Here is a 24430-nt window from a genome sequence, read left to right as displayed (position 1 = left end):
GGAGCTTCCTCCGTTGTGGGCGGGGCTAGCTGTGCTATGGGCGGGGCTTCCTCCCCTGCTCCCCGGGACACGATATCAGACAGAGCTGGGGGCCCGCCCGAAAGGGAGACGGCTTTTCTGTCTGGGCTGGAGCCCTTGGTGTGGGCTGGCCCGTGTCAAGGCTCCGAGAGCGTGTTCCCTCCAGGAAGCACTGAAGGGCTGGCCAGGAGGCAAGAAGTCCTGAAGCATCTCTATAACGTAGGAAGAAATGCGAGTGGGTGTCCCTGGGGCATGTAAATGCCTGTCCTAAGGGAGACTTGGTTTCTCTGATCTCCCACTAGCTGGGCCAGGCCTTCCTGGAGTGGGGGGGGATGCCCGTTTTATTTTAGGAAACCAGTCCTGGGCCAGCCTCCGTCCTGGAGAAGAAAGCAAGGCAGGCATCCTGCCTAGGGTAAGGGACTTCTCTGAAGGGAGGGGAGAGGGGATGGTGTGACTCGGTTATGGGTCCAGTAGTGTCTCCCCCCAAACTGACCTTCACCAGGGACCTCAGAATGTGACCTTGTTTGGACATAGGGTCACGGCAGATGTAATTAGTTAAGCTGAGATCAGGAGTGAGAAGGTCCCTGAATCCTATATGACTGGTGTCCTGATGAGAAGAGAAGAGAAACAGGGCAGCAGTCATGTAAAGACTACAGTGATGTCTTTGCAAGCCAAGAAGCTCCAGGTGGCCAGGAATCAATGGAAGCTGGAAGACAGTGGAAAGATTCTTTTTTTTTTTTTAGTTAAAAAAAAATATATATTATATATTTTATATATAATATATATGTATATATGTGTGTGTATATATATATTTTGGGGGGGGCTGTGCTGCACAGTCTGTGGGATCTTAGTTCCCTGACCAGGGATCAAACCTGTGTCACCTGCAATGGAAGAGTCTTAACTCCCAGACCACCAGGGAAGATCCCAGAAAAGATTCTTCCTGAGAAACTCTGAAGACAGCATGACCCTGCTGACACCTGATCTAGACTTCTGGCCTCCAGAACTATGAGAGAATGTATTTCTACTGTCTTCAGTCATCCGAGTTCAGTCATTGGTTACAGCAGCCCCAGGAGACTTATACCGGCTCCCTGTCACCTCACCTGCAGCGAGGCTGGCTGAGTCGAGAAGGCCTTGGGCTCGGAGGAGCTGTGGACGGCCTGGCAGGCACTAGCGGCCTGGATGTTTTCTCAGAAAGGAGGAAGGAAGACTCATCTGCGATGCAGATTCCTTTCCTCCTTCTCACACCTCATGAGGTCAATCGCGAGGCGGCTGGGAGGGAAGCCAGGGACTTTCTGGGGAGGTGTGTGGGAGACGCTTTGGCAGCGTCGGCCTTCGAGGGGAGGAGGGGTGTGGAGGAAGGCGGCCTCCAGGCGCCCCAGTCCCCACAGGGACGGGCCGTGCTCAAGCTGCTCCTGCTTGGGTTTCAAAATCCTCTCTGAACCGCCATGCTTGACAGATGGCGCGCAGTCAGGTCCCTGGGCTCCCCGACGGTCGCAGAGAAGGGACTGAGGTGCTCTGCCTAGATGGGCTCACCTGCCAAAGCACACCTGCCCATTGAAAGCGAGGACCGGGCGCCCTCCCCGGCGCTCTGCACCCAGCCCTTAGGTGTCCGGCTGTAATTCCTTTTTTCCTTCCCACCCACAACCACCATCATAAGATCAGCCAAGGAATCAGCCACCCCGAGAAGCAAAGTCTAGCTCTGAGCAGCAAAACTGCCGTTAAGCAGCAGGCCTGTGAGTCAGGGCTTCCCAGGTGACATTAACCTGGGAACCCGCTTGCCAATGCAGTAGATGTAAGAGACGTGGGTTTGACCCCTGGGTCGGGAAGATTCCCTGGAGGAGGGCACGGCAACCCACTCCAGTATCTTTGTCTGGAGAATCCCATGGACAGAGGAGCCTGGTGGGCTGCGGCCCATAGGATCACAAAGAGTTGGACACGACTGAAATGATTTAGCACGCACGCATGCATTGTGAGTCAGGACCCTGCTTGTGGGAATGTTGTTGCTCATAAGGTGAACCCCTCGGGGCACTGAGGGGGACCAGGCAGAGACCCCTTGGTGGTCCTGGGGCCCCAGATCAGTGTCATTCTGTAGGCTGCACAGGTGAGCCCTGATGAAGCCATGATTCATGCAAGATTCTTTGTGAGGTCTTAGGATCCAGGGAACTCAGGGTGGTTCTGAGGCTGCCCCCAGGCCAGTACCCACCCTGAAGCTTCCCAGGCTGGTACTATCATCCTTGGGTCTCTTCGACTTTGCCAATAAAATGTTCTTGTCAATCGTACCCCATCCTTCATGGGGATGCTCAGCTGGCTGAAATCTTAAATCAGTTCTGGGAGCATGACCTCAGCTTAGTGTTTATGACCTGTCTGAAAGGCCATGTGTTACTCTGGTTAAATGAAGGTGGTGTTAAGGCCCTGGGGCAGATTGAGCCATAAGACCAAAGGGGCCTGATTCCCAGATTGATGAAGTGAGTTGCTGCTTGCTGCACAGACTGTCATGTGAGTGAGAAAGAAAACTTCTGCTGTGTTCGGACTATCACCTTTCATCACCCAATTTGTCATGTGTTAATAGTTTGTCTTCAGGAAACAAACTTGATCTCCGTGGGACTGTTTGCATCAGAATACAGCCGGATGCAGAGCAATGGCCAGAGCCTCCCTGCTACCATCTTCATATCCTGAGAGTGATGTTCTGGAGACATAAACTCGATGCACAGAATTGATTAACGGGAGGTCTTTCCGGCCCTCTTGCACTTTGAGGAGAGAGGGGAGCCTCCTTCCCAATACATCAGTTCTGACACTCTACAAGTTCAGCAGTAAAACTTGCTCTAGACTCGGTCCAATTCCTTCTTTGGAAACCTAGGCCTAAGTCCAGCAATGGAATATTATTCAGTCCTTGAACTGCAAGGAGATCAAACCAGTCAATCCTAAAGGAAAGCATCCCTCAATATTCATTGGAAGGACTGACACTGAAGCTGAAGCTGCAATACTTTGGCCACCTGATGTGAAGACTGACTCATTGGAAAAGACCCTGATGATGGAAAAGATTGAGGGCAGGAGGAGAAGAGAGCGGCAGACAATGAGATGGTTGGATGGCATCACTGATTCAACGCACATAAGCTTGAGCAAACTCTGGGAGATAGTGGAGGACAGAGGAGTTTGGCGTGTGGCAATCTACGGGGTCACAAAGAATCAGACATGACTTAGTGACTGAATAACAACAAAAAGTGAAATGAGCTATGAAGCCACATAAGACATGGCGGAAATAAGACGTATGTGATTAGGTGAAAGAAGCCAATTTGAAAATACTGCATGATTCCAACTATATGTCATTCAGGAAAAGGTGAAACTATGGAGACAGTGAAAATATAAGTGGTTGCCAGAGGTGTGCGGGGGAGAGAGGGATGAATAGGTGGGGCACAGGGGAACTGTAGGGCGATGAAACCATCAAAGGAGGCCCAGCATCAAGGGAGACCCTTAGTGTGGACTACGGACTCTGGGTGGCAATCTGGTGTCACAGCAGGTTCCCTGGGTGTGACAAATGCACCGTTGGTGTGGGGTGTGTGGGATAGTGGGAGAAGCTGTGGGTGAAATTCCTGAACTTTCCGCTCAATTTCACTGTGAACCTAAATCTTCTCAGAAAGAAAGTCTATTTAAAAGGGGAAAAAATCTGGACTTCCCTGGTGGTCCACTGGTTAAGACTCTGCCCTTCCAATGCAGGGGGAACGGGTTTGAGCCCTGGTCAGGGAGGTGAGACCCCACATGCCATTTGGTGTGGTCAAAAGAATTTTTAAAACTTTAAAATAAGATAATATGAAACATCTGTATGCAGTTTAAAACAAAAAAAGGAAAAAGTTTAAAAACCACCCATGCATCCTCAGGATAGCACGACCTTAGGGAAGAGAGGGTTAGGTGCCAGGGAGGGGACATAAGGGGGAGCGTATGTGAACTGGCAAAGCTCTTTCTTTACGTGAAGGGTGGCTATGCATTTCACTGTGTTCTAAGTTCACCTGGCTATGCGCTTAGGATCTGTGCAAGTTTTAGTTGGTAGATAAATGTTTGTTTAAAAAACCTTTACCTGCAGCTTCATGACCAATACTTTATACTAATAAAGAAAGTCTAAGAAAAGCCCTTAAAACTATCCTATGCCTCTATCTCTAACTCTGCTTGTTGTTGTTTAGCCGCTAAGTCGTGTCCCACTCTTTGCGACCCCATGGACTGCGGCCTGCCAGGTTCCTCTGTCCATGGAATTTTCCAGGCAAGAATACTGGAGTGGGTTGCCATTTCCTTCTCCAGGGGATCTTCCTGGCCCAAGGACTGAGCCCCCATCTCCTGCATTGGCAGGCAGACTCTTTACCCCTGAGCCACCTAGGAAACCCAACTCTATGCTTACCATGATGCAAACCTGTAGTCTGTAATTTGAGACTCTGCATGATATTATCTACCTGAAAGGAGAACCCTGAGCTGATGGTCCAACAGTTCTTGCGTCAGAGATTCCCTTACGAAAGTTAATAAATGGAAATCTAGGAAAAGCTCGTGAGGACCTACCCACCTGCCTACCCACCTTATGGGCCCCAGAGGTGCTTTCTATGCCCCATTCTGATTGGCTGTGTCAGAAGCTGGTAAGAGATCAAAAGAAGGACAGTTAGAACTACCACTGCTTTCAGCAACATGAGGGTCATCAAGGATCACTTTGAGGGGCATTTGGGATGATGAGTGGGTAACAGGAGCTTGTTTAGAAAAGGTTCAAAGTGGGCAGAAATTAAGAAAATGGGGACTTCCTTGGTGGTCCAGTGGTTAAGAATCTGCCTTGCAATGCAGAGGACGTGGGTTCAATCCCTGGTTGGAGAACTAAAATCCTACATGCCACAATGCAACTAAACCCAGATGCCACAACTACTGAGCCCACGAGCTGCAACTAGAGAATCTGCAGGCTGCAGCGAAAGATTCTGAGTGCTACAACTAAGACCCCACGCAGCCAAATGAATAAATAAAAAATAAGCAAATGGCTCACCTGGTAGACAGAAGAATCCCCCACAAATGTCCACAGAATCTAAATATGTCACTTTACATCACAAAAGGGATTTTGCAGTTATGATTAATTTAAAGATCTTGAGATGGCAAGACACCTTGGATGACCTGGGAGACACCAATATAACTCCAGCGTCCTTATAAGACGGAGGCAAGAAGGTCAGCGTCAAAGGAAAGAGGTGTGGTCACAGAATTAGAGGTTGGAATGAAGCAGCCATGAGTCAAAAATGCAGGTGGTATCTAGAAATTGGGAAAGACAAGGACGCAGATGGTACCCTGAAGACCCCCAAAAGAACGCAGCTTTGCCAACACCTTGATTTTAGACTTCTGACCTCCAGAACTGTAAGAGACCAAGCCTGTGCTGGGTGAGGAAACTAAGAGTTTGTACAGATGACCCTTATAATGACTTGGTGAAGGTGAGGAGAAAAATGAGGCTTAGTCATAAGAACTGATGACCAGGGAGAGACTTTTCAATAATTACGACTGGGTTGAGGTTGGGAGAGAACCTATGTATGTACATGTGTGTGAGTATAAATACACAGACACAGGAGTCGGAGGTCATATTTAAATTGCATTTCTCACTGTGGGTTAGGATCAGACAAATTTGAAAGGCGGTGTTAGCAAGAGAGAGCTTGAAATGATGAACTGTGGGCTCCAAGCTAAATATAGGTGAGGCGGGACTTCACTGGAGGTCCAGTGGTTAAGAATCCATCTGCCAATGCAGGGCACGTGGGTTCGATCCCTGGTCCGGGAAGATCTCACATGCTGAGGGTCAACTAAGCCCATGTGCTAAAACTACTGAAATCCAAGCACCTAGAGCCTGTGTTCTGCAACAAGAGAAGCCACCACAATAGGAAGCTGAGAGTAGCCCCCAGTCACCACAACTAGAAAAAAGCCCGCTTGGAACAGTGAAGATCCAGTGCAGCCAAAAAATAAATCAATAAGTACATTTAAAAAAATAAACCAAGAAATATAGGGAAAGAGATGGTCACAGGAGAGGACCAGGAGAACAGAGGTCTGCTGAGATCCACCAAGGTCAGAGTGGGGGCAGTCATACCAGCAAGCTGGAGGGGGAGGACAGCTTGATCAGAAAAGTTGCTTGATCAGATTCCAAGGTGGAACAGTTACAAGTGATGGAAATGGCCATGGCAGAGGGTGTAAGAAGTCAGTGTAGGAAAAGGTTCTTGGGAAAGAGGACCCCAGGAGCTGGGAAGATGCCCTCTGAATCAGACATCTCACAGGAAAAGGTAGGAACTGTGGGGGAGCAAGAGTCCACTGCCAAGGCTGACCTTGAACAAAGGGCAGAGAGCAGATGACCTAAAGCCCCCTCCAGCGTGCAATCACCTTCCCCACTGAGCACGCCCACTCTTTCCAATGTGTTGGGTTGAGTCAACACATTATTGAGTACCTTACTTCATTCAGGATGGGCCTCCCAAGTGACTCTAGGGTTAGAAAGGACCCACCTGCCCATGTAGGAGATGCAGGAGATGCAGGTTCAATCCCTGCGTTGGGAAGATCTCTTAGAGGAGGAAATGGTAACCCACTGCAGCATTCTAGCCTGGAGAATCCCCATGGACAGAGGAGACTGGTGGGGCCCATGGGGTCACAAAGAGTCAGACAGGACTGAGGCGACTTGGCCCCCATGCGGTTCAGGATGCACTAATGAAAGCCACAGACAGGGTGGCTTATGAACAGTGGAGTTCATTTCTCACAGTTCTGGGGGCTGGAGGTCTAAGATCCAGGGACCAACACAGCCACGTTCTGGGGAGAGCCCTCTTCCTGGCTCACAGATGGCCTCTTCTCACTGTGGAAGGGCCAGGGGCACTCCATGGGTCTCTTCCTTAAGAGATTCATGAGATTAGTGAATCCCATTCACAAAGGCTGGGAAAGATTGAAGGCAAAAGGAGAAAAGGGCGGCAGAGGATGAGATGATTGGATAGCGTCACCGACTCGATGGACATAAACTTTGGCAAACTCCAGTGAGGGACAGGGAGGCCTGGCATGCTGCAGTCCATGTGGTCCTAAAGAGTCGGACACAACTTAGTGACTAAATGACAATTCATGACTTAAGCTCCACCCTTGGCCCCACCACTTAATACCATCCTTTTGGGAGTTAGGATTTCAATATGTTTGGGGTGGGGCAGGGGTGTGGGGAATACATACACATTCAGACTGTGGCACTTAGCTTCCCCCATACCTTGGTTTCTTGGCTGGGATCCTTTAAAAAAAATTAATATAACAATCTAATTTTATTTAACTTGTGTTTTTTCTTATTTTTTTTGCCCCTCCACATAGCATGTGGGATCTTAGTGTTCTGACCAGGGATCAAATCCGTGCCCCATGAATTAGAAGCACAGAGTTTTAACCACTGGACTGCCAGGGAAGTCCCCAGATGGGATCCTTTTTAAAGATGCAGCTTTTGTTAACTTCTATATGGATCAAATGCCCCATCACGTTGGGTCAGTCAAAAACGCTTTATGTGTTAATACTCTCAGCCAGCGTTTTCACTGTCTGATTGCCTATTTGTGGGCAAATATTTACTACTCTGAAAGAAGGCAAAAGTGCACACACTATTAAGAAATCGTTCCTTGGAATCTGGAATGGCCTGGAAATGCTCCCTTGACCCTTGTTTAAACTGGGGGAGGGGGAGCAGTGGGAAGGTGTCAGCTCTCTTCCCTGGTAGGCAGCAGAAACTCCTACAGCCCCGGCCACAGCTCGCACCTTCCACAAAGGCACATCCAGAGGCTTCGGCTGGGCAAATCTTAGAGGAGTTTAGATAAAGGCTTTGATGTTTTCCTATTTCTAAAGGTGGGTGACAGGTTCATGGGAAAGAACCCCTAAGAAGAACAGAAGCTCTTCTCCATCTTCAGAAAGACCCAGGGAAGACATTCTTGGAATCATCATGCCCATTGCATTTCCAAGGAAAAAACCCATTTATACACAAATAATCCAGGGAGCCCTGAAGGACCAAAATGTAAATGACGGATTTTCAAAGAATCAGGGAGCTGGGGAGGGCGGGGGTGGGGGGGAGCCGGAAGGCAAAGTGTTCTATGGGAGGAGCAGGTGTTATGCTGGGGGGACAGAAGGGTCTATCCAAATTAAGGCTTCCCACGTGGTAAAGAACCCATCTACCCATGCAGGAGACGCAGAAGACGTGGGTTCGATCCCTGGGTCAGGAAGATCCCCTGGAGAAGGGAATGGCAACTCACTCCAGTATTCCTGCCTGGGAAATCCCACGGACAGAGGAGCCTGGTGGGCTGCATTCCATGGAGTTACAAGAGTCAGACACAACTGAGCGAGTACACGCCCAAAATTAACCTGGGAACATACGCGTTAAAGCAAGGCAAACTCTTCTTGCCCTTCAGGACTTCTCCGACTCACAGAGATCCCTCTGTGTACTGGGATGTGAAAAGGGACATATAGGTGGAATCTCATCCACATATTTGACCAGTTCCCCCGCTTCCCACTTTTTATTTGCATGAAGCATCTGAGGGTTGCTGATAAGCACATCGTTCTGAAAAGAACATCCACTGTGTCTGTAAAACATGGTCAGAGCTAAGAGGTGGATCTAACTTAGATAATTTCAGAAGGCATTTCAGAATCCCATACAGCTGGAACGTCCTCATCCTGAAGCTGGGGGATGGACAGGGAGGAAGTGGGAGGAGCACAGAGGATTAAAAGCCCCGAGGCCAGGGTCCAGCCTGGGATTACGGTGAGTGGCTGTGACCATCCCCTCTCAGAACTGGTGGGGACAGTATCTGCCATCACCCAAAAACCACTGCCTGACACTAAGGTATTGCTATCATAAAGTAAATCTTTTTTTTTTTTTAAGATTTCCTTTTTCTGTGTGTGTGTAGACCATTTTTAAATTCTTTACTCAATTTGTTACGATATTGTCTCTGTTTTATATTTTGGTTCTTTGGCCACAAGACATATGGGCTCTCAGGAATCCAACCAGGAATTGAAACCACACCCCCTGCAGCAGAAGGTGAAGTCTTAACCACTGGACCACCAGGGGAATGAGTCCCTATCACACGGTAAATCTTGAAGAGCATGGATTTATTCAGCGCTCTCACTGATGCAAGGCAAAGCACAAGACTAGCCAGCCTCTTTGCTCTGAGCCACAGTGGTTAGATGGTCAACTCAAAAACAGCCCCAGTGGCAGCCGTCATGCAATGTCCAGAAATGTCAGCAAGGTCACCCGCTGAGCTTGGAGGGAAAAGAAAAATTTCCTCCCTTCTTTCCTTCCCCTCTTTCCTTCCTGTTTTTCTCTTTTTACTTCTTTTAAATAAATAAGGTTTAAGAAGCCACTAATATTTAGTAGCTCAGGGCTAAAGAATCCTGCCAATGCAGTAGACTCGGGTCCAATCCTGGGTCGGACAGATCCCCTGGAGGAGGAAATGGCAACCCACTCCAGGATTCCTGCCTGGGAAATCCCATGGACAGAGGAGCCTGGCGGGCTACAGTCCATGGGGTCGCAAAAATTCAGACACAACTTAGTGACTGAGAACACACACAGTATTTAGAAGAGACCAAACACGCTTCAGATTCTTCCTCTTTTTTTTCCCCCTGAAGCCAGAAGCCCTCCACTAAAGTCCAAATTTCCCAAGGGCTGAGGTGGCCTGACTCAGTCCAAGCTCAGGATGTAAATACATCCCTCCCTGGCTGCACATCCGCATGCTCAAGTCCCCTAATCACCAGCGGCCAATTTCACAACCTTACTTCTGGGAAGAGAATGGAATTCAACTGTATTGTCCTTGCTCCTCCCACCCCTCATTTTCTTAAAATAAAGCAGCACCCTGCAGTCCCTTAATGCTTTAGACAAGAGACTACACCCTTTTATTCACAAATATTCAAAGGTGTTTCTACACGTTTGAAGTTCTTTTCCAGAAAAGGGTATTTTTTTTTTTCTTTTGTGTTGGCAAGGGTGTTTAGAGTTGGCTGGAGCATGAGGAGGGGGCGGACCACGCAGCTTTAGAGCAATGAGTCAGTGAGTCTGAGGACATAACAAAGTCCCCCAGTGGATAAAGGGCTCAGGGCTGGGCACTGCACCCCCAAGAGCATTAAGATAAAAAAGCAAGTTTAGCCTTTAAGTCTCTTCTTCAGTGCCAGGTTTGGCACCAAAAAAGTTGACTCCGGAGCTTAATTAGGAGAACTAGAGAGATCGGGCGGTCTCCTAGATGTCTGAGAGGGAATCACAAAGGGGGATGATAGAGGTAGCTATGCTGTTCTTAAGTGAGGCACTCAGATCTCGGTCCCGAAACAAAAGAGCGGAGCACAGAGGTGAAGTGAGAGTCTAGGCAGGGCAGAGACAATACAGTTCTTCCCGAGCCCTGGGGAGAGGCAGTTTTCCAGGTCTCCTGAAGATATAGTGGGCCAGTGGAAAGTCCTGGCTAATAGCAAGAGGGCAGAAATGATGCTGGCGACTCGACGGCGGGGCGCTGGAGACTCCTCATGTGACCCCTACTCCCTCTGTCCCGTCTGCCGTCACACAGGACAGACAAAGCGGACGAGGACAGGGACCTCCCTGGTGGTCCGCTGGTTGAGAATCCACTCTCCAAAGCAGGGGACAGGAGTTTGAGTCCTGGTTAGGGAAATAAGACCCCACATGCTGCGGAGGAACGAAGCCCGTGTGCCACAACACCGAGCCTTCCAGATGCAACGCGTGAGCCCACATGGTGCAAGGGAGATCCTGAGTGCCACGGCCGAGACCCAGCACAGACAAATAAATAAATGGTTGTTTTCTTAAAAAGAGAGAGACAAGGACAAACCCTGAAGACCCAGAAGATGGGGAAAGCCCAGGATGGAAGGAACCGGGCGCCTGAATAACCACAAGCAGCACAGTCCCCCGCGTGTCCAGCCCCACCAGACCTCGGCATGAGCAGGAGAGAGGGCTTTATCCTCATTGTCCCAGCGAGATCTGGCGGTTGCGTTGTGGGTTTCAGCAGCTAGCCTACCCTGACTAACGCTCTGGCATTCTGTCACCTGGGACTTGTGTTAAGTAGGAAGCGTCTAGGTCTTTGAGGAGTATACCAAAACTTTTAGCGTTTTAGCGTTTATCTCACTGATTTGTGATGGTGCTGTTGACAACATTCCACATGACTTTCAATCCTCATTTAGGGGAATCATTGAGCTAAGGGCTTCCTTGGTGGCTCAGACAGGAAAGAATCTGTCTGCAGTGCGGGAGACCTGGGTTCAATCCCTGGGTCGAGAAGATCCCCTGGAGGAGGGAATGGCTACCCACTCCAGTATTCTTGCCTGGAGAATCCCCATGGACGGAGGAGACTTTAGGCTGCAGTCCATGAGGTCGCAAAGAGTCAGACACGACTGAGCAGATGACACTTTCTTCGAGCTAAGACCCTGCTGTCCTTGAAGTGAGTTAAAGGGTGAAATGCACTGTGCGCTGCACATGTCGCTCAGTCGTGTCCGACTCTTTGCAGCCCCCGCCAGGCCCCTCTGTCCATGGGGTTCTCCAGGCACGAAAGCAGGCCAGTTTCCAGGTGCTGGTGAGTGTGGGAAGCAGATGGGACTGTGGGCAGAGTGGGGCGGTGCCCCAGAGTGCCGGCCCTGGATAAAATCGCCAAAGCGCAGATGTGGAGGCCACAGGCTGGGAGGTAGGGAATTCGTGCTTTGAGACCCCTCAGGCCCGGTGCTTTTCAGGCGTGTTAAGCCTAACTCCTTTAGATCTCTGGTTCTCATCTGTGATACAGTGATGGACAGGGAGGCCTGGCGTGCAGTCGTGGGGTCACAAAGAGTCGGACATGACTGAGTGACTGAACTGACTGATACCTGCTTTATGGGCTTCCCCGACGGCGCTAGTGGTAAAGGACGCGCCTGCCAGTGCAGGTTAGACAGAAAAGGCTTGGATCCCTGGGTCGGGAAGATCCCCTGGGGAGGGCATGGCAACCCGCTCCAGTATGCCTGCCTGGAGAATCCCACAGACAGAGGAGCCCCGTGAGGTACAGTCCATGGGGCTGCACAGAGTCAGACACGACTGAGCCACTTAGCACGGCACAAGCAGCTAGCAGTGACTGGGCTTGTCGGTTTCATTCCCTGAGGGCAGCATGAGTGTACACGGAAGCAGAGGCTGGAAGTCCCATCTCTGTGTTAAAGGAAGCCCCGAGACAGGCAAGGGCAAGCAGGCAAAATCCGCTGCCCCCAAGCTCAGCCTTGGTTTGGATTCAAGATTAAGCCATCTGGATGCAGAGCAGATGATGCCTGTTTTCACATTCTATAAAACTGCCCAAGGACAGGCTCATATTCACGATGAGGGTCATACCATTAATCATTTGTCCCCAGGTTTGAGGGTGTCGTGGAAGCTTTCTTTATACACACGAGCCCCAAAAAGAACTGGCTGAGTGCTCATTTGGAAACGTTTGCTGGCTTCTGATATATTCCTTTGAACATACAAATTTAGAAAATCCAGTTTTCTACCACTTTTTTTCAGCAAACTCAAACCATTACATTCTCTTTGACAATAAAGCTGCTTGATTTTCTTCAGTTCAGCTCAGTTCAGTTCAGTTGCTCAGTTGTGTCCGACTCTTTGGAACTCTGTGGACTGCAGCACGCCAGGCCTCCCTGTCCATCACCAACTCTCAGAGTTTACTCAAACTCATGTCCATTGAGTTGGTGATGCCATCCAACCATCTCATCCTCTGTTGTCCCCTTCTCCTCCCACCTTCAATCTTCAATGCCTGATTTTCTTAAAAGCAAATAAAAATACTAATTTTTAAAGAAGTTTTATTTATTTATGGCTGTGCTGGGTCGTCATTGCTGCACGTGGGCTTTTCTCTAGTGGCAGGGAGCACGGGCTACTCTCTAGTAGCGGCACATGGGCTTCTATTGTTGCAGAGTACAGACTCTAGAGCGCAAGCTCAGTAGTTGTGACACAGGGGCTTAATTGATCTGAGGCATGTGAGGTCTTACCGGATCAGGGATCGAACCCATGTCTCCAGCAGTGGTAGGCGGATTCTTTACCACTGAGCCACCAGGGAAGCAAAAACAAAAAACAAAAAAACAAAAACCAGACTATTTCTAAAGGCACATAACCTACAAAATTTTCCATGTTTGCCACTGTTTCAACAGCATATAAAGAAACCCCAAAATGTATGTCATTAAAAATATTCTCAAATTTTGATCAATAATAATGGAGAAAATGGAAATTAGTTGCTAACATTTGACAAGAAAAGTGACAGCCCCCAGCTCTCTGTGACTTTTCCGTCCTGAGGAATGAACACTTTTTCATTTTCCATGAGTGCCACATGGCACCCAAGTTCCATTTATCCACTTCCCCAGGCTTTGAGTTCTCATATTTAATTCTGGTTTCCAGCAATCACTCATTCAATGATCTCTTATTTTGTTAGTGTTTCTCCCTACATCTCCTTTTCTCTCTGCACACTGGTGCACCAAACCGCATAGTATCCCCGTGTATATTCATACATATGAAGTGGGTTTTTCTGTGTGATGCCCAGCTATGTATTTAAACATACGAATCAGGTCCTCATGCCTAAGCATTTGTCTACATATGTCAGTCCATTATATGGCTTTCAACTCCACTCAAACAAAAAAATCTAAAGTCCGTGTAAGATCGAGGCCCCCCTCCACTGCCTACCTGACTTCATCCTTTATTTATTTGGCTGTGCCGGGTCTTAGATGTGGCATAGGAGATCTTTAGCCGTGACATGTAAACTGTTAGTTGTGGCATGTGGAATCCAGTTCCCTGACCAGGGATCGAGCCTTGGCTTCCTGCACTGGTAGCATGGAGTCTTAGCATTTGAACCACCAGGGAAGTCCCTGACCTCATCCTTATAGCTCTCTCCCTCAGCTCTGGCCACCGTGGTCTTCTTGTTTCTCAAAACTGCCAAGGACACTCCCACCTCAGGACCTTTGCTTTGGCCATTCTGTTCACCAGAAATCGTCTTCCTTCTAATATCCACTTTTCCCTCCCTCCTTCATCCTGCCCTTTGTGCAAAGGTGACCTCCTCAGACGGCTTCCCTGGCAGCTCCGAGATGCAGGCACTGCCTGCCCCCAGCCGTGACCCTGCCGCCTTCCACTCCATGCAGACATGCTGTCAGTTTTGCCCCCTCTGCATGTAAGCAGGAACACTGCTTTATTAACTGCTATATCCCCAGAACCTAGAAAGAGTCTGACATACAGTCGGAAGGCAATGGGTAGTTTTTAAATGAGTGAGAGAGTAAGCCCAGCAGAGGAAGACCAAAGGAGAATGCCTGAATAGTAGATTCTGATTAATCCTCACAGCGCTGACATCACCCAGTCCTCACAAATCTTGCTAGGTAACTGTGCTGGCAATTTTAAAGACCTATATTCCTAGTGGAATGGGCCTCAACACGCCCGCGAACAGAAGGTGAGCATCCCGCCCGGGCAACCGGGTGCACTGGTGCGATAAGGCTAGTCCCCACCACGTGCTCCTCTGAGTTTGACCTCACTTCAGTTCAGTTCAGTCGCTCAGTCGTGTCCGACTCCTTGTGACCCCATGGACTACAGCATGCCAGGCCTCCCTGTCCATCACCAACTTCTGGAGCTTACTCAAACTCCTGTCCATCATGTCGGTGATGCCATCAACCATCTCATCCTCGGTCATCCCCTTCTCCTCCCACCTTCAATCTTTCCCAGCATCAGGGTCTTTTCAAATGAGTCAGCTCTTCGCATCAGGTGGCCAAAGTACTGGAGTTTCAGCTTCAACATCAGTCCTTCCAATGAATATTCAGGGCTGATTTCCTTTAGGACTGACTGGTTGGATCTCCTTGCAGTCCAAGGGACTCTCAAGACTCTTCTCCAACACCACAATTCAAAAGCATCAATTTTTCAGTCCTCAACTTTCTTTATAGTCCAACTCTCACATCCATTCATGACCACTGGAAAAACCATAGCCTTGACTAGACGGACCTTTGTTGGTAAAGTAATGTCCCTGCTTTTTAATATGCTATCTAGGTGGTTCATAACTCTTCTTTCAAGGAGCAAACATCTTTTAATTTCATGGCTGCAGTCACCATTTGCAGTGATTTTGGAGCCCCCAAAGATAGAGTCTGTCACTGATTCCATTGTTTCCCATCTATTTTCCATGGAGTGTTGACCTAGTGTCATTCAAACACACCAACAAAACCCCTTGTGACTTTGTTACGTACCCCACCTTGACCTCCAATGAAGACACTTGCCCACAAGTCCTGTCTGTCTCCCAATTCCCCACCTTCTTGGCTGAGCTGTTCCCTGGATGCTTCTCCCACGTGGTCCCTATGTGGTATACCACGTGTGTGTGCTGTGTGCTCAGTCATGTCTAACTCTTTCACAACCCCGTGGACTGTACGTAGCCCACCAGGCTCCTCTGTCCATGGGATTTTCCAGGCAGGAATCCTGGGACGGCTTTCCATTTTCTACCTCAGCGGATCTTCCCCACCCAAGGATTGAACCCAAGGCTCCTGCAAATCTTGCATTGCCAGGCAGATTCTTTACCACTAAGCCACCTGGGAAGCCCGTGGTATACTATGCCTACCTCCTATAGGACCCATATATGTAACCAATCCTTTAGCTTCAAGTAATTTCCATGGCTATGTTGGCATGATCCTTATAAAGCTCAGAAGGAGGACTTTATCCACTGTTTACGACACAATAAAATTATATATATATATATACATATATGCATATATTGGGCCTCCCTGATAGCTCAGCTGGTAAAGAATTTGCCTGCAATGCAGGAGACCCCGGTTTGATTCCTGGGTCGGGAAGTTCCCCTGGAGAAGGGATAGGCTACCCACTCCAGTGTTCCTGGGCTTCTCTTGTGGCTCAGACGGTACAGAATCCACCTGCAATGTGGGAAACCTGGGTTCGATCACTGGGTTGGAAGATCCCTTGGAGGAGGGCATGGCAAGCCACTCCAGTATTCTTGCCTGGAGAATTCCATGGACAGAGGAGCCTGGCGGGCTCCAGTCCATGGGGTCGCAAAGAGTCAGACACGACTGAGAGATTAAGCACAGACCAGCAGATGCACATATCATGGGTTTCCCAGGTGGCTCCCCGGTAAAGAATCCGACTGCCTAGCAGGAGACACAAGGTTGATCCCTGGGTGGGGAAGGTCCCCTGGAGAAGGAAATGACAGCCCACTCCAGTATTCCTGCCTGGGAAATCCTATGGGCAGAGGAGCCCGGCAGGCTACAGTCCATGGGGTCACAGAGTCGGACTTGGCGATTAAACCACACCACCATACATATGTCATATATATGTGCCTATGGATATACACATATACAGACAGAAAGAGAGAAAGATAGCAATCAGTTGATTACAAATTGTTCTAAATGGGCTGTGTCACACTTGAATTACAGTTGTATGACAACACTCACTATTTTATTTTTGAACAATCTGCAGGAACCTCTCTGTGCCTTTCTAACCAAAGATTTCACATCCTACAAAAAGGAACACTTTATTCAGTAACCAGGTAACCCAGCCCAGAAAGTTATTCAGCCAATACCATCTGGATTCGAGTTGTTTAAAAGTAACTGGATCAATCCCCATTTGCCCAAAGCATTTACACGGAAAGTTTTTTCTTTTCTTTGGGGTGCAGATTAACTCCCAAACTACAGAGCCACTTGGCGATTAAGGCAGGATGGAGGTGCATTTGATAACTTAATGCAACTTTTTACCAGCACTTAAAACTCAGATATGAAATCTACACTTGATCTTTCCTGCTTGGAATTGGCCAAATTAGTGTCTGTATCCCCATGTACAACAAAAGCCTCTCAGAAACACTCAGGAAAGCCAACCAACCAAAGGGCCCAACGCAGTCCAACACGAGCATGTGGGGGCGAGCAAGTGCCGCCTCCCCCTCGAGCCCCTCAAAACAGCCTTTCAGCTCCAGACGGTTATGTGTAGGATGATCAAGGTAGACGTGATACGCTCAAGGTAGAAATGAGGACTTCAGGGCATGCCTTGTGAGCTTTCTCCAGTTAATTGGAAAATTATATAGTGATTTCACTGCTCATAATAATAAAACTTTTTCTTTTAACTTTAAAGATGATGATGACTGGTGAGCAGCGCTATAAACCTCAGAAAGTTGTCTAGAAGGTTAAAATGACTGGACCGGATTTAGGGGCAGGGCAGATTTGCTGCACTTTTTAAAAAAATCTTTTTTATTGTGGTAGAAGTCATATAAGACATACTATTCTAACCATATTTAATTATACAGTTCAGCGGCAATAAGTACATTCACACTGTTGCGCAACCATCACCATCATCCAGCTCCTGAATTTTTCACCTTCTTCAACTGAGGCTCTGTCCCCATTAAACACTTAACTAACCCAGGTCCCTCTCCAACCCCTCCATCCCACCTCCCCACTCCCCTGTCCCTGACCTCTACGAATGTACCTTCTGACTACCAGTTTGACTATTCTAGTCAAAGTGTTAGTTGCTCAGTTATATCCAACTCTTTGCGACTCCATGGACTGCAGCTCGACAGCTCCTCTGCCCATGGGATTCTCCAAGCAAGAATACAGGAGTGGGTTGCCATTCCCTCCTCCAGGGGATCTTCCCAACTCAGGGACTGAGCCCAGGTCTCCCGCATTGCAAGTGGAGTCTGTACCGTCTGAGCCACCGAGGAAGGAACTGTGTAAGTGGACTGAAACAGTATTTGTCGGCACCTACTGTATACTGGAATGCATTTTTAAGGCTAACGATATATGCTCTACAAACAGAAAATGAAAGTGTCACTTGCTCACTGGTGTCCAGCTCTTTGCAACCCCATGGACTGTAGCCTTCCAGGCTCCTCTGTCCATGGGATTCTCCAGACAAGTGGGTAGCCAGTCCCTTCTCCAGGGAATCTGCAGACCCAGGGATCAAACCTGGATCTCCTGCACTGTGGGCAGATTCTTTTCCATCTGAGCCACCAGACCGTACCTTTTCTCCCTCTGTACTATAGAGGAGGCCCTCACCAGCCATGACTGAACATGTTTTGCTCCCTCGACAGTTAACAAAACAAGAGCAGAGAAGTTTGCAACAGATGTCTCCAAGAGTCTGTCCTTAGGGAATCGGCAGGCTGACCGACTGTATCTATTACAGCCTCCTGGTGGGTTTAACAGAGGTTTTGGGGGCAGGTCATTTCACCTCCCCCTTCTTCGGTTTCACCCCAGTATTAAGGGAAGTAGCAGCATTTCTTCCTTTGTATTTTCCAGAAATGGGTGAGGCTGGCAAATGTAAAGAAATACGGGCGCCCGCATAATAATCAGACTGGTTGGGCCTTAATCATGACATTCATCCTTAATTGAGTCCCTGGCACACTCGCTCCTGGTGTAAACCCCCAATGGGCTCGGCTTCACTCAGCGGCCCCAAGGACTCACAGTTTTTTTTTGTTCTCCTACGGGTTCCTTATTTACTCTTCCATACCCTTCTCATACAGTAGTCATGTATGGATGTGAGAGTTGGGCTATAAAGAAAGCAGAGTGCCAAAGAATTGATACTTTTGAACTGTGGTGTTGGAGAAAGTCCCTTGGACTGCAAGGGGATCCAACCAGTTCATCCTAAAGGAAATCAGTCCTAAAAATTCATTGGAAGGACTGATGCTGAAGCTGAAACTCTAATACTTTGGCCACCTGATGCAAAGAACAAACTCATTGGAAAAGACCCTGATGCTGGGAAAGATTGAAGGCAGGAGGAGAAGGGAACGACAGAGGATGAGATGGTTGGATGGCATCACCAACTCAATGCACATGAGTTTGAGTAGGCTCTGGGAGTTGGTGATGGACAGGGAGGCCTAGCATGCTGCAGTCCATGGGGTCGCAAAGAGTTGGACACAACTGAACAACTGAACTGAACTGAGCTGAAGATACAGAAACAACAGATGAATGGATAAAGAAGATGTGGTATAATGTGTATATATACACACAATGAAATATTACCCAGTCATTGATAAGAATGAAATATTTGTAGCAAGATGGATGGACTGAGAGACTGTCATACTGAGTGAAAAAGTCAGAAAGAGACAGACAGACACCAGATGATATCACTTGTATACGGAATCTAAAGTATGACACAAATGAATCTATCCATGAAACAGGAAGAGGATCAGAGACATAGAGAAGAGACTGGTCGTCACCAAGGGGAAGGAGGGTGGGAAAGAGATGGGTTGGGAGTTTGAGATTTCAGATGCAAACTGGTACATTCAGAACGGATAAACAACAAGGTCTTATAAGACAGCACATGGAACTGTATTCAGTGCTCTGTGATAGGCCATAATGGAAAAAAATATGACAAATACATTGATATACACGTGCAACTGAATTACTTCGCTGTACAGCAGAAATGAACACAATATTGTAAATCAACCATACTTTAATAAAAAATTTAAAAACTAAAATAGAACATATTACTTCAAATAATGAGAACCAGTGTATTTCTACATTAGGGACAGAGTGCTAACCTTTATATATAATTCAAACAGGCACAACTACTTTCAAGGATTGCCTTCAGAGCAAGAGCGTTGTCTTTGCTGAACACCCAGGTGGCTCAGTGGTGACGAATCCACCGGCCAATGCAGGAAACACAGGAGACTGAGGGTGGATCCCTGGGTTGGAAAGATCCCCTGGAGGAGGAAATGGCAACTTGCTCCATATTATTGCCTGGGAAATTCCAGGGACAGAGGAACCTGGAGGGCTACAGTCCATGGGGTCGCAGAGAGTCGGACACAACTTATCGACTAAGCACACACACACATGCATGCACGTAGGGACCTCCCTGGTGGCCCAGCGGCTGGGAGTCTGCCTTCCAGTGCGGCGGACGTGGGTTCAATCCCTGGTCAGGGAACTAAGATCTTACATGCCTCAGAGTTATTAAGCCAGTGTGCCACAATGGAAAATCCACTGCACAGCGACCAAGACCAACGCAGCCAAAAATAAATTAATTAATTTAAAAAAATAAAATTAGTCATTCCTCCTTTTTAAAATGAAATGTTCAACCTTTAATGAAAGCTTTGCAATGGAGATGGGAAAGGCTACCCACTCCAGTATTCTGGCCTGGAGAATTCCATGGACGGTATATATAGTCCATGGGGTCACAGAGTCGGACACGACTGAGCGACTTTCACTTGACTTGCCATGATTATCCTCATGACAGCTCTCTGACGTGTCAGGGGAGTGGTCCACTTTCCCTGACTCAAGAGATCTCCTGGCCCACTGGTGGTGGGATGGGGGTGAGTCCCCACTCTGACTCTCAACCTGAGTCTCTACTCCAGGTTCAAAGGCGCTTCATGACCCCTGACAGAATCCAAGACATCAAATAAAGGAGGAATCGCTCACTTCTTTATATCTGGTGGTGGTAGTGGTTTAGCCACTAAATCGCGTCTGACTCTTGTGACCCCATGGACTGTAGCCCGCCAGGCTCCTCTGTCCCTGGGATTCTCCAGGCAAGAATACTGGAGTGGGTTGCCATTTCCTTCTCCATCTCTATATATACTTTGTTATAATATTATGTTCAGAGTGATTTTATTTACTTATTTAAAATTTTTTGGCCTCACCACACAGCATGTGGGATCATAGTTCCCAGGCCAGGGTTCGAACCCATACCCCTTGTAGTGGAAGTGTGGAGTCTTAACCACTGGACCACCCAGGAAATCCCCCAGAGGGATTTTAACTGCTGTGGTGGAGGAGCCCAGAGGGTGTCTGGTGGGAGGAAGGTAGTAACAAGGAACATGTGACTTGCCCAAGAAGGAAGCAGGAAGGCTTCCAGATGGGACGTGATGCCTGAAGAAAGAGCAGGCGGTAACCAGGTGAAAATGAGCTTCAGGCAGCAGGGGCCACACATGCAGGGGCTCAAAGGAAACTTCTAGACCTTTGGCATGGTCGGTGGACAGGGTACGAGGTCAGGAGCCAACACTGGGGAAGTTAGCAGGACTTCCCTCAGGAGTTTGAAGTTACCCTGAAGTTTCGATGTGAGCCACTGAAGGTTGAAGGTAGGCGAGTAATGCTGGTCAGATTTGCAATTCCGAGAAATCCTGAATCCAACAGCCCATGTTGGAGGGACTGGAGAGACCCATGAAGAAATTCAGGTGGCCACCATCCTATGGGGGGGCCAGGATGAAGGCCTGAGCTAAGGCAGTGGCAGGGGGACAGGGTCGGAGGATAGAGATCAGAGTCTACAGCACCAGTGTGCGACCGGAGCTGGGGTACAGAGCTAGCTCCACTCTCAGAAGGGCCAGGCTCTCGGTTTAACGCTCTGCTGTGACCTCCTTGACAGTCTTAACAATTTAACCCTTGAACTTGTGTTTTGCAAATGAAGCCCAATGGGACAAGAGGCCATGAGTATGGGCAGAGGAGATGCCCAGAGTCACTTGCCATCACACTGTCATAAAGTGTTTGAGATGTCCCGAGCAGAGAATTCCAGCAGAAGTGAAATCCCACCAGCAGAACTGAAAGTGAGCTTCAGGAAAGCAAGTTGCATCTCCACCCAGGGAAGCAGATGCACTGATAGAACCACATTCTCCCTTAGAACAGGGATGGCTCTGAATGAGGGAAGCTGGCTGGGACATCATAAGAAATCTGGACAACCCAGAAACCCAGCGTATCTTCTTATTCTTGTTAGTGCCATACATTAGCCAGATACTCATGCTGCAAATGATGGCTTAGAAGGAAAGGGAAAGACAGAGATTCCCACAGCTTCTTTTTCTTTCAACCATTGCTTACATATCAGTAAGACGAAGTAGAGAGCAGTATACACACAAATGGGCAGTATAGACACAAAACAAGAACGCGTCATTTCTGTAATTCCATACACCTATTTGATGTTCTTATATTTGTATTTAAAACTAGCATCGCCTAATAGGAAGATGATCGATAAAATCCATGCTCCTAATTTAAAGGGTCCACTTTTTTCACTTAGAACAACATTGAAGAGCAAATAAACACAATGATAAGAAAGCTCTAAATGTTAGAGCTTTAACAGTCCTTCCTCCTTGATTTTTGGACAAGAAGGTCCCATTTTCACCTTGCACTGGGGCCTGTTGATGATGTAGCTGGTGGACTGAAATGACAGTGATTTAGCCCTAGAATTGGATGGGGACGAGGTACACAGAAACAAGAGAGAAGGGATCCCTCCCAGGTTCTGAACCACCCTCTTGGGAAATTCAGCGTCGAAAGTAGGGTCTGTGATTCCGTTCTGAGTGTCCATGGGGTGTCCCAGCAGAGTATGGAGTCAGAAGCTCCAGAGAGGGACCTGGGAGGAGGGAAACCACGACGCGATCTGCAGACAGGTAGAGGCTGAATGAAACCCCTGGGGACGGCTAGTGTGAGAACTGTGGGCAGGGGCTCCGGGCAAGGGGCACTTGAGGAGATGGGAGGACAGAGAAGACCCTTTAGGGGAGATGGAGAGGGAGGGAGGGCAGGAGGGAAGGAGGAAGAGGCCCAGCGTGGCTGCCAAGGAGATGCGAGAAGTAACACAACAGTCAGAGCGGGGTATCACAGGGCTGAGGAAAGCGGCTGCTGCCAGCTCTGGGGACCTTGAGGGAACGGTCCAACCTCTCTGAGCCTCAGATGGGCACCTATAACATGAAGGTAACAGTAATGACACTTATCGCAGGGGACCGTCGTCAGGATTAACTGAGCTATTACGTGTGTGGGACTCAGAACTCTCCTGTATTCATTTCCCGTGGCTTCTGGAACAAGGTGCCACAGACTGGCGGCTGAGAAGAACAGAAATGCATTGCCTCGCAGTTCTGGAGGCCGGAAGTCCAAAGCCAAGGGGTGGATGGGGCCCCACTCCTCCTGAGAGCTCCAGGGAAGGCTGCCAGGCCGCTCCCCCAGCTCTGGTTCTTTCCTGGCACGTGGTGGCGTAACTCTGACCCTTACATGGCCTTCTCGCCCTGTGTGTATGTGTCCAAACCTCCCCCGTCTATAAGAACACTTGGCAAATATCGGCTCTTCACATCAGGTGGCCAAAGGATTGGAACTTCAGCTTCAGCAACAGTCCTTCCAATGAATATTCAGGGTTGATTTCTTTTAGGATTGACTGGTTTGATCTCCTTGCAGTCCACAGGACTCTCGAGAGTCTTCCCCAGCACCACAGTTCAAAAACAACAGTTCTTCAGTGCTCAGCCATCTTTATGGGTCAACTCTCACATCCATATGGGGGGAAAGGAAACTTATAATCCTAACTAATGGGTTAGGCATCATTGTATAACAACCTCATCTTGATTACTTCCATAAAGACTCTATCTCCAAATAAGGGCACAGGTACCATGTAAAGACTCCAGTATCTTTTCAGGGGGGACATCCAGAGTCAGCTGAGGATAAACATTCATCTCTATTATCATTACCTTCATTAGTTGCTGTTTGGTTCAAAGGTATGAAGAAGTGACCCAGGGACAACGTGAGTTTGGGGAACACAAAATTGTTGTCGCCACCATCTCCATGACAACATGACGTTTCCCCAACAGCCCAGGTGAAGGTAAACATATGAAGTAAGGAGAGAGAACAAAGAAAAGGGAATGACGCATTCTGATAACGAGCCAAAGACAAGCATGAGCAGAAATCGCAACAGCAGCTCAAGAGGGAAGCTGCTTGCTGCCCAGCGAGACTTGGTATACCAAATGGCCAGAAATAAATACCATCCCTTCCCTAACTCAGTCAATAATACATGCTTCCATACATGCACACAGAAGGAAAACCGAGTTTTGATCATTTATTAAATAACAGGCTTCGTCTGTGGAGTCACAAGATCTTCTGAGCCAGAAGCAAAATGGATGCCTTCCACCAACTGAAGTTCTAGCGTTCTTTGAAGTGGTAAGAACCACAATTGATCTAGAGATAAGCAGTCAATAATAAACACGTTGAGTTGCCAAAAGTGTCAAACTGGTCAACATCTTAACCGGAATTATGTCTGGGGTTAAACTGGAAGCCATCAACCTCAAAGGAAAAAACAGATGGATCTGTGAGGTGCATCAGAGCTTAGAGACAGAGAGTTGCTCTGTTTTAGATGGAGGGTTGACAAGGAATATTTTAGTCCTCACCAAAGCACAGGTGAGCGGAGTCTCTCTTCCTTGCCTCCCCCCCAGTCTGAAGTTCCTTCCAGAACAAATGCTCTCTTGTCACTTCATCCCAACAAGAGCAACACTGGCAGTGCCTTTCCTGGACTAGTTCCCTTGGCCAAAACTCCAGGTTCTAGAATCTTTTTTCTTTTCCCTCTGTACAGATGTGAGAGTTCGATCATAAAGAAGGCTGAGCGCTGAAGAGCTTTTGAATTGTGACACTAGCAAAGACCCTCCAGAGTCCCTCAGACTGCAAGGAGATCAAACCAGTCGCTCCTAAGGAAATCAACCCCAAATATCCATTGGAAGGACTGTGGCTGAAGCTGAAGTTCTAATATTTTGGCCACTTGATGCTCAGAGCCCATTCA

The 24430-nt window shown here is 48.2% G+C and overlaps 1 protein-coding gene across 4 annotated transcripts in view; it reads right to left on the bottom strand.

The window, feature by feature from the left end:
- EVA1C (eva-1 homolog C) overlaps positions 1-24430 on the bottom strand; it is a 95147-nt gene that overhangs the window by 51561 nt on the left and 19156 nt on the right. The gene's annotated exons all lie outside the window — the stretch shown is intronic.

This window comes from Muntiacus reevesi, chromosome 21, assembly GCF_963930625.1.
Source record: "Muntiacus reevesi chromosome 21, mMunRee1.1, whole genome shotgun sequence".
Classification (NCBI taxonomy): domain Eukaryota; kingdom Metazoa; phylum Chordata; class Mammalia; order Artiodactyla; family Cervidae; genus Muntiacus; species Muntiacus reevesi.
This window is presented reverse-complemented; position numbering and strand designations above follow the sequence as displayed.